This window comes from Pleuronectes platessa, unplaced genomic scaffold, assembly GCF_947347685.1.
Source record: "Pleuronectes platessa unplaced genomic scaffold, fPlePla1.1 scaffold_28, whole genome shotgun sequence".
Lineage (NCBI taxonomy): Eukaryota > Metazoa > Chordata > Actinopteri > Pleuronectiformes > Pleuronectidae > Pleuronectes > Pleuronectes platessa.
In genome coordinates, this window is record NW_026519046.1 from 279505 (window position 1) to 291150 (window position 11646).

Genomic DNA, 11646 nt, shown 5'->3' on the forward strand with positions numbered 1-11646 from the left:
CAAGGAAATTGAGTGAAGGCCTTTTGAGAAAACACGTTGATTAGTGACCCTATTTCATTATGGCAGTCAAACCACTGATTTTCAACTTTAGTCTATGAAACCTCCAAACCTTAAACATTGTTGCAAAATTAGGCTTATCTCACCGTTTCCAGCACTTTTGTGCACCTTGGGCATATCTGTGATGAAAAAATGAAGATTTTAACCAAAGTTGCAAAAATAGGCTTATCTCACCGTTTCCAGAGCTTTTGCGCATCTTGGGCACATCTGTGATGAAAAATTGAAGATTTTAACCAAAGTTGCAAAAATAGGCTTATCTCACCGTTTCCAGCGCTTTTGTGCATCTTGGGCACATCTGTGATGAAAAATTGAAGATTTTAACCAAAGTTGCAAAAATAGGCTTATCTCACCGTTTCCAGCGCTTTTGTGCATCTTGGACACATCTGTGATGAAAAATTGAAGATTTTAACCATTGTTGCAAAAATAGGCTTATCTCCCCGTTTCCAGCACTTTTTGGCACTTAGAGCGAATCTGACAGTAGAAACCGTGCAGTTGCTACTTTTTCATTGGGGTTTCCAAAACTTAAAATCTTTTTTTTAAAGAGTTCCTTTAGAGTTGAAACCAAGATTTCAAATTATCCTTTTTCATTATTATAATCCACTGTATGCATTTTAAGTATCAAGGAAATTGAGTGAAGGCCTTTTGAGAAAACACGTTGATTAGTGACCCTATTTCATTATGGCAGTCAAACCACTGATTTTCAACTTTAGTCTATGAAACCTCCAAACCTTAAACATTGTTGCAAAATTAGGCTTATCTCACCGTTTCCAGCACTTTTGTGCACCTTGGGCATATCTGTGATGAAAAAATGAAGATTTCAACCAAAGTTGCAAAAATAGGCTTATCTCACCGTTTCCAGCGCTTTTGTGCATCTTGGGCACATCTGTGATGAAAAATTGAAGATTTTAACCAAAGTTGCAAAAATAGGCTTATCTCACCGTTTCCAGAGCTTTTGCGCATCTTGGGCACATCTGTGATGAAAAATTGAAGATTTTAACCAAAGTTGCAAAAATAGGCTTATCTCACCGTTTCCAGCGCTTTTGTGCATCTTGGACACATCTGTGATGAAAAATTGAAGATTTTAACCATTGTTGCAAAAATAGGCTTATCTCCCCGTTTCCAGCACTTTTTGGCACTTAGAGCGAATCTGACAGTAGAAACCGTGCAGTTGCTACTTTTTCATTGGGGTTTCCAAAACTTAAAATCTTTTTTTTAAAGAGTTCCTTTAGAGTTGAAACCAAGATTTCAAATTATCCTTTTTCATTATTATAATCCACTGTATGCATTTTAAGTATCAAGGAATTTGAGTGAAGGCCTTTTGAGAAAACACGTTGATTAGTGACCCTATTTCATTATGGCAGTCAAACCACTGATTTTCAACTTTAGTCTATGAAACCTCCAAACCTTAAACATTGTTGCAAAATTAGGCTTATCTCACCGTTTCCAGCACTTTTGTGCACCTTGGGCATATCTGTGATGAAAAAATTAAGATTTTAACCAAAGTTGCAAAAATAGGCTTATCTCACCGTTTCCAGCGCTTTTGTGCATCTTGGGCACATCTGTGATGAAAAATTGAAGATTTTAACCAAAGTTGCAAAAATAGGCTTATCTCACCGTTTCCAGCGCTTTTGTGCATCTTGGACACATCTGTGATGAAAAATTGAAGATTTTAACCATTGTTGCAAAAATAGGCTTATCTCCCCGTTTCCAGCACTTTTTGGCACTTAGAGCGAATCTGACAGTAGAAACCGTGCAGTTGCTACTTTTTCATTGGGGTTTCCAAAACTTAAAATCTTTTTTTTAAAGAGTTCCTTTAGAGTTGAAACCAAGATTTCAAATTATCCTTTTTCATTATTATAATCCACTGTATGCATTTTAAGTATCAAGGAATTTGACTGAAGGCCTTTTGAGAAAACACGTTGATTAGTGACCCTATTTCATTATGGCAGTCAAACCACTGATTTTCAACTTTAGTCTATGAAACCTCCAAACCTTAAACATTGTTGCAAAATTAGGCTTATCTCACCGTTTCCAGCACTTTTGTGCACCTTGGGCATATCTGTGATGAAAAAATGAAGGTTTTAACCAAAGTTGCAAAAATAGGCTTATCTCACCGTTTCCAGCGCTTTTGTGCATCTTGGGCACATCTGTGATGAAAAATTGAAGATTTTAACCAAAGTTGCAAAAATAGGCTTATCTCACCGTTTCCAGCGCTTTTGTGCATCTTGGGCACATCTGTGATGAAAAATTGAAGATTTTAACCAAAGTTGCAAAAATAGGCTTATCTCACCGTTTCCAGCGCTTTTGTGCATCTTGGGCACATCTGTGATGAAAAATTGAAGATTTTAACCATTGTTGCAAAAATAGGCTTATCTCCCCGTTTCCAGCACTTTTTGGCACTTAGAGCGAATCTGACAGTAGAAACCGTGCAGTTGCTACTTTTTCATTGGGGTTTCCAAAACTTAAAATCTTTTTTTTAAAGAGTTCCTTTAGAGTTGAAACCAAAATTTCAAATTATCCTTTTTCATTATTATAATCCACTGTATGCATTTTAAGTATCAAGGAAATTGAGTGAAGGCCTTTTGAGAAAACACGTTGATTAGTGACCCTATTTCATTATGGCAGTCAAACCACTGATTTTCAACTTTAGTCTATGAAACCTCCAAACCTTAAACATTGTTGCAAAATTAGGCTTATCTCACCGTTTCCAGCACTTTTGTGCACCTTGGGCATATCTGTGATGAAAAAATGAAGATTTTAACCAAAGTTGCAAAAATAGGCTTATCTCACCGTTTCCAGCGCTTTTGTGCATCTTGGGCACATCTGTGATGAAAAATTTAAGATTTTAACCAAAGTTGCAAAAATAGGCTTATCTCACCGTTTCCAGAGCTTTTGCGCATCTTGGGCACATCTGTGATGAAAAATTGAAGATTTTAACCAAAGTTGCAAAAATAGGCTTATCTCACCGTTTCCAGCGCTTTTGTGCATCTTGGACACATCTGTGATGAAAAATTGAAGAATTTAACCATTGTTGCAAAAATAGGCTTATCTCCCCGTTTCCAGCACTTTTTGGCACTTAGAGCGAATCTGACAGTAGAAACCGTGCAGTTGCTACTTTTTCATTGGGGTTTCCAAAACTTAAAATCTTTTTTTTAAAGAGTTCCTTTAGAGTTGAAACCAAGATTTCAAATTATCCTTTTTCATTATTATAATCCACTGTATGCATTTTAAGTATCAAGGAAATTGAGTGAAGGCCTTTTGAGAAAACACGTTGATTAGTGACCCTATTTCATTATGGCAGTCAAACCACTGATTTTCAACTTTAGTCTATGAAACCTCCAAACCTTAAACATTGTTGCAAAATTAGGCTTATCTCACCGTTTCCAGCACTTTTGTGCACCTTGGGCATATCTGTGATGAAAAAATGAAGATTTTAACCAAAGTTGCAAAAATAGGCTTATCTCACCGTTTCCAGCGCTTTTGTGCATCTTGGGCACATCTGTGATGAAAAATTGAAGATTTTAACCAAAGTTGCAAAAATAGGCTTATCTCACCGTTTCCAGCGCTTTTGTGCATCTTGGACACATCTGTGATGAAAAATTGAAGATTTTAACCATTGTTGCAAAAATAGGCTTATCTCCCCGTTTCCAGCACTTTTTGGCACTTAGAGCGAATCTGACAGTAGAAACCGTGCAGTTGCTACTTTTTCATTGGGGTTTCCAAAACTTAAAATCTTTTTTTTAAAGAGTTCCTTTAGAGTTGAAACCAAGATTTCAAATTATCCTTTTTCATTATTATAATCCACTGTATGCATTTTAAGTATCAAGGAAATTGAGTGAAGGCCTTTTGAGAAAACACGTTGATTAGTGACCCTATTTCATTATGGCAGTCAAACCACTGATTTTCAACTTTAGTCTATGAAACCTCCAAACCTTAAACATTGTTGCAAAATTAGGCTTATCTCACCGTTTCCAGCACTTTTGTGCACCTTGGGCATATCTGTGATGAAAAAATGAAGATTTTAACCAAAGTTGCAAAAATAGGCTTATCTCACCGTTTCCAGAGCTTTTGCGCATCTTGGGCACATCTGTGATGAAAAATTGAAGATTTTAACCAAAGTTGCAAAAATAGGCTTATCTCACCGTTTCCAGCGCTTTTGTGCATCTTGGGCACATCTGTGATGAAAAATTGAAGATTTTAACCAAAGTTGCAAAAATAGGCTTATCTCACCGTTTCCAGCGCTTTTGTGCATCTTGGACACATCTGTGATGAAAAATTGAAGATTTTAACCATTGTTGCAAAAATAGGCTTATCTCCCCGTTTCCAGCACTTTTTGGCACTTAGAGCGAATCTGACAGTAGAAACCGTGCAGTTGCTACTTTTTCATTGGGGTTTCCAAAACTTAAAATCTTTTTTTTAAAGAGTTCCTTTAGAGTTGAAACCAAGATTTCAAATTATCCTTTTTCATTATTATAATCCACTGTATGCATTTTAAGTATCAAGGAAATTGAGTGAAGGCCTTTTGAGAAAACACGTTGATTAGTGACCCTATTTCATTATGGCAGTCAAACCACTGATTTTCAACTTTAGTCTATGAAACCTCCAAACCTTAAACATTGTTGCAAAATTAGGCTTATCTCACCGTTTCCAGCACTTTTGTGCACCTTGGGCATATCTGTGATGAAAAAATGAAGATTTCAACCAAAGTTGCAAAAATAGGCTTATCTCACCGTTTCCAGCGCTTTTGTGCATCTTGGGCACATCTGTGATGAAAAATTGAAGATTTTAACCATTGTTGCAAAAATAGGCTTATCTCCCCGTTTCCAGCACTTTTTGGCACTTAGAGCGAATCTGACAGTAGAAACCGTGCAGTTGCTACTTTTTCATTGGGGTTTCCAAAACCTAAAATCTTTTTTTTAAAGAGTTCCTTTAGAGTTGAAACCAAGATTTCAAATTATCCTTTTTCATTATTATAATCCACTGTATGCATTTTAAGTATCAAGGAAATTGAGTGAAGGCCTTTTGAGAAAACACGTTGATTAGTGACCCTATTTCATTATGGCAGTCAAACCACTGATTTTCAACTTTAGTCTATGAAACCTCCAAACCTTAAACATTGTTGCAAAATTAGGCTTATCTCACCGTTTCCAGCACTTTTGTGCACCTTGGGCATATCTGTGATGAAAAAATGAAGATTTTAACCAAAGTTGCAAAAATAGGCTTATCTCACCGTTTCCAGAGCTTTTGCGCATCTTGGGCACATCTGTGATGAAAAATTTAAGATTTTAACCAAAGTTGCAAAAATAGGCTTATCTCACCGTTTCCAGAGCTTTTGCGCATCTTGGGCACATCTGTGATGAAAAATTGAAGATTTTAACCAAAGTTGCAAAAATAGGCTTATCTCACCGTTTCCAGCGCTTTTGTGCATCTTGGACACATCTGTGATGAAAAATTGAAGAATTTAACCATTGTTGCAAAAATAGGCTTATCTCCCCGTTTCCAGCACTTTTTGGCACTTAGAGCGAATCTGACAGTAGAAACCGTGCAGTTGCTACTTTTTCATTGGGGTTTCCAAAACTTAAAATCTTTTTTTTAAAGAGTTCCTTTAGAGTTGAAACCAAGATTTCAAATTATCCTTTTTCATTATTATAATCCACTGTATGCATTTTAAGTATCAAGGAAATTGAGTGAAGGCCTTTTGAGAAAACACGTTGATTAGTGACCCTATTTCATTATGGCAGTCAAACCACTGATTTTCAACTTTAGTCTATGAAACCTCCAAACCTTAAACATTGTTGCAAAATTAGGCTTATCTCACCGTTTCCAGCACTTTTGTGCACCTTGGGCATATCTGTGATGAAAAAATGAAGATTTTAACCAAAGTTGCAAAAATAGGCTTATCTCACCGTTTCCAGCGCTTTTGTGCATCTTGGGCACATCTGTGATGAAAAATTGAAGATTTTAACCAAAGTTGCAAAAATAGGCTTATCTCACCGTTTCCAGCGCTTTTGTGCATCTTGGACACATCTGTGATGAAAAATTGAAGATTTTAACCATTGTTGCAAAAATAGGCTTATCTCCCCGTTTCCAGCACTTTTTGGCACTTAGAGCGAATCTGACAGTAGAAACCGTGCAGTTGCTACTTTTTCATTGGGGTTTCCAAAACTTAAAATCTTTTTTTTAAAGAGTTCCTTTAGAGTTGAAACCAAGATTTCAAATTATCCTTTTTCATTATTATAATCCACTGTATGCATTTTAAGTATCAAGGAAATTGAGTGAAGGCCTTTTGAGAAAACACGTTGATTAGTGACCCTATTTCATTATGGCAGTCAAACCACTGATTTTCAACTTTAGTCTATGAAACCTCCAAACCTTAAACATTGTTGCAAAATTAGGCTTATCTCACCGTTTCCAGCACTTTTGTGCACCTTGGGCATATCTGTGATGAAAAAATGAAGATTTTAACCAAAGTTGCAAAAATAGGCTTATCTCACCGTTTCCAGAGCTTTTGCGCATCTTGGGCACATCTGTGATGAAAAATTGAAGATTTTAACCAAAGTTGCAAAAATAGGCTTATCTCACCGTTTCCAGCGCTTTTGTGCATCTTGGGCACATCTGTGATGAAAAATTGAAGATTTTAACCAAAGTTGCAAAAATAGGCTTATCTCACCGTTTCCAGCGCTTTTGTGCATCTTGGACACATCTGTGATGAAAAATTGAAGATTTTAACCATTGTTGCAAAAATAGGCTTATCTCCCCGTTTCCAGCACTTTTTGGCACTTAGAGCGAATCTGACAGTAGAAACCGTGCAGTTGCTACTTTTTCATTGGGGTTTCCAAAACTTAAAATCTTTTTTTTAAAGAGTTCCTTTAGAGTTGAAACCAAGATTTCAAATTATCCTTTTTCATTATTATAATCCACTGTATGCATTTTAAGTATCAAGGAAATTGAGTGAAGGCCTTTTGAGAAAACACGTTGATTAGTGACCCTATTTCATTATGGCAGTCAAACCACTGATTTTCAACTTTAGTCTATGAAACCTCCAAACCTTAAACATTGTTGCAAAATTAGGCTTATCTCACCGTTTCCAGCACTTTTGTGCACCTTGGGCATATCTGTGATGAAAAAATGAAGATTTTAACCAAAGTTGCAAAAATAGGCTTATCTCACCGTTTCCAGAGCTTTTGCGCATCTTGGGCACATCTGTGATGAAAAATTGAAGATTTTAACCAAAGTTGCAAAAATAGGCTTATCTCACCGTTTCCAGCGCTTTTGTGCATCTTGGGCACATCTGTGATGAAAAATTGAAGATTTTAACCAAAGTTGCAAAAATAGGCTTATCTCACCGTTTCCAGCGCTTTTGTGCATCTTGGACACATCTGTGATGAAAAATTGAAGATTTTAACCATTGTTGCAAAAATAGGCTTATCTCCCCGTTTCCAGCACTTTTTGGCACTTAGAGCGAATCTGACAGTAGAAACCGTGCAGTTGCTACTTTTTCATTGGGGTTTCCAAAACTTAAAATCTTTTTTTTAAAGAGTTCCTTTAGAGTTGAAACCAAGATTTCAAATTATCCTTTTTCATTATTATAATCCACTGTATGCATTTTAAGTATCAAGGAAATTGAGTGAAGGCCTTTTGAGAAAACACGTTGATTAGTGACCCTATTTCATTATGGCAGTCAAACCACTGATTTTCAACTTTAGTCTATGAAACCTCCAAACCTTAAACATTGTTGCAAAATTAGGCTTATCTCACCGTTTCCAGCACTTTTGTGCACCTTGGGCATATCTGTGATGAAAAAATGAAGATTTCAACCAAAGTTGCAAAAATAGGCTTATCTCACCGTTTCCAGCGCTTTTGTGCATCTTGGGCACATCTGTGATGAAAAATTGAAGATTTTAACCAAAGTTGCAAAAATAGGCTTATCTCACCGTTTCCAGAGCTTTTGCGCATCTTGGGCACATCTGTGATGAAAAATTGAAGATTTTAACCAAAGTTGCAAAAATAGGCTTATCTCACCGTTTCCAGCGCTTTTGTGCATCTTGGACACATCTGTGATGAAAAATTGAAGATTTTAACCATTGTTGCAAAAATAGGCTTATCTCCCCGTTTCCAGCACTTTTTGGCACTTAGAGCGAATCTGACAGTAGAAACCGTGCAGTTGCTACTTTTTCATTGGGGTTTCCAAAACTTAAAATCTTTTTTTTAAAGAGTTCCTTTAGAGTTGAAACCAAGATTTCAAATTATCCTTTTTCATTATTATAATCCACTGTATGCATTTTAAGTATCAAGGAATTTGAGTGAAGGCCTTTTGAGAAAACACGTTGATTAGTGACCCTATTTCATTATGGCAGTCAAACCACTGATTTTCAACTTTAGTCTATGAAACCTCCAAACCTTAAACATTGTTGCAAAATTAGGCTTATCTCACCGTTTCCAGCACTTTTGTGCACCTTGGGCATATCTGTGATGAAAAAATTAAGATTTTAACCAAAGTTGCAAAAATAGGCTTATCTCACCGTTTCCAGCGCTTTTGTGCATCTTGGGCACATCTGTGATGAAAAATTGAAGATTTTAACCAAAGTTGCAAAAATAGGCTTATCTCACCGTTTCCAGCGCTTTTGTGCATCTTGGACACATCTGTGATGAAAAATTGAAGATTTTAACCATTGTTGCAAAAATAGGCTTATCTCCCCGTTTCCAGCACTTTTTGGCACTTAGAGCGAATCTGACAGTAGAAACCGTGCAGTTGCTACTTTTTCATTGGGGTTTCCAAAACTTAAAATCTTTTTTTTAAAGAGTTCCTTTAGAGTTGAAACCAAGATTTCAAATTATCCTTTTTCATTATTATAATCCACTGTATGCATTTTAAGTATCAAGGAATTTGACTGAAGGCCTTTTGAGAAAACACGTTGATTAGTGACCCTATTTCATTATGGCAGTCAAACCACTGATTTTCAACTTTAGTCTATGAAACCTCCAAACCTTAAACATTGTTGCAAAATTAGGCTTATCTCACCGTTTCCAGCACTTTTGTGCACCTTGGGCATATCTGTGATGAAAAAATGAAGGTTTTAACCAAAGTTGCAAAAATAGGCTTATCTCACCGTTTCCAGCGCTTTTGTGCATCTTGGGCACATCTGTGATGAAAAATTGAAGATTTTAACCAAAGTTGCAAAAATAGGCTTATCTCACCGTTTCCAGCGCTTTTGTGCATCTTGGGCACATCTGTGATGAAAAATTGAAGATTTTAACCAAAGTTGCAAAAATAGGCTTATCTCACCGTTTCCAGCGCTTTTGTGCATCTTGGGCACATCTGTGATGAAAAATTGAAGATTTTAACCATTGTTGCAAAAATAGGCTTATCTCCCCGTTTCCAGCACTTTTTGGCACTTAGAGCGAATCTGACAGTAGAAACCGTGCAGTTGCTACTTTTTCATTGGGGTTTCCAAAACTTAAAATCTTTTTTTTAAAGAGTTCCTTTAGAGTTGAAACCAAAATTTCAAATTATCCTTTTTCATTATTATAATCCACTGTATGCATTTTAAGTATCAAGGAAATTGAGTGAAGGCCTTTTGAGAAAACACGTTGATTAGTGACCCTATTTCATTATGGCAGTCAAACCACTGATTTTCAACTTTAGTCTATGAAACCTCCAAACCTTAAACATTGTTGCAAAATTAGGCTTATCTCACCGTTTCCAGCACTTTTGTGCACCTTGGGCATATCTGTGATGAAAAAATGAAGATTTTAACCAAAGTTGCAAAAATAGGCTTATCTCACCGTTTCCAGCGCTTTTGTGCATCTTGGGCACATCTGTGATGAAAAATTTAAGATTTTAACCAAAGTTGCAAAAATAGGCTTATCTCACCGTTTCCAGAGCTTTTGCGCATCTTGGGCACATCTGTGATGAAAAATTGAAGATTTTAACCAAAGTTGCAAAAATAGGCTTATCTCACCGTTTCCAGCGCTTTTGTGCATCTTGGACACATCTGTGATGAAAAATTGAAGAATTTAACCATTGTTGCAAAAATAGGCTTATCTCCCCGTTTCCAGCACTTTTTGGCACTTAGAGCGAATCTGACAGTAGAAACCGTGCAGTTGCTACTTTTTCATTGGGGTTTCCAAAACTTAAAATCTTTTTTTTAAAGAGTTCCTTTAGAGTTGAAACCAAGATTTCAAATTATCCTTTTTCATTATTATAATCCACTGTATGCATTTTAAGTATCAAGGAAATTGAGTGAAGGCCTTTTGAGAAAACACGTTGATTAGTGACCCTATTTCATTATGGCAGTCAAACCACTGATTTTCAACTTTAGTCTATGAAACCTCCAAACCTTAAACATTGTTGCAAAATTAGGCTTATCTCACCGTTTCCAGCACTTTTGTGCACCTTGGGCATATCTGTGATGAAAAAATGAAGATTTTAACCAAAGTTGCAAAAATAGGCTTATCTCACCGTTTCCAGCGCTTTTGTGCATCTTGGGCACATCTGTGATGAAAAATTGAAGATTTTAACCAAAGTTGCAAAAATAGGCTTATCTCACCGTTTCCAGCGCTTTTGTGCATCTTGGACACATCTGTGATGAAAAATTGAAGATTTTAACCATTGTTGCAAAAATAGGCTTATCTCCCCGTTTCCAGCACTTTTTGGCACTTAGAGCGAATCTGACAGTAGAAACCGTGCAGTTGCTACTTTTTCATTGGGGTTTCCAAAACTTAAAATCTTTTTTTTAAAGAGTTCCTTTAGAGTTGAAACCAAGATTTCAAATTATCCTTTTTCATTATTATAATCCACTGTATGCATTTTAAGTATCAAGGAAATTGAGTGAAGGCCTTTTGAGAAAACACGTTGATTAGTGACCCTATTTCATTATGGCAGTCAAACCACTGATTTTCAACTTTAGTCTATGAAACCTCCAAACCTTAAACATTGTTGCAAAATTAGGCTTATCTCACCGTTTCCAGCACTTTTGTGCACCTTGGGCATATCTGTGATGAAAAAATGAAGATTTCAACCAAAGTTGCAAAAATAGGCTTATCTCACCGTTTCCAGCGCTTTTGTGCATCTTGGGCACATCTGTGATGAAAAATTGAAGATTTTAACCAAAGTTGCAAAAATAGGCTTATCTCACCGTTTCCAGAGCTTTTGCGCATCTTGGGCACATCTGTGATGAAAAATTGAAGATTTTAACCAAAGTTGCAAAAATAGGCTTATCTCACCGTTTCCAGCGCTTTTGTGCATCTTGGACACATCTGTGATGAAAAATTGAAGATTTTAACCATTGTTGCAAAAATAGGCTTATCTCCCCGTTTCCAGCACTTTTTGGCACTTAGAGCGAATCTGACAGTAGAAACCGTGCAGTTGCTACTTTTTCATTGGGGTTTCCAAAACTTAAAATCTTTTTTTTAAAGAGTTCCTTTAGAGTTGAAACCAAGATTTCAAATTATCCTTTTTCATTATTATAATCCACTGTATGCATTTTAAGTATCAAGGAATTTGAGTGAAGGCCTTTTGAGAAAACACGTTGATTAGTGACCCTATTTCATTATGGCAGTCAAACCACTGATTTTCAACTTTAGTCT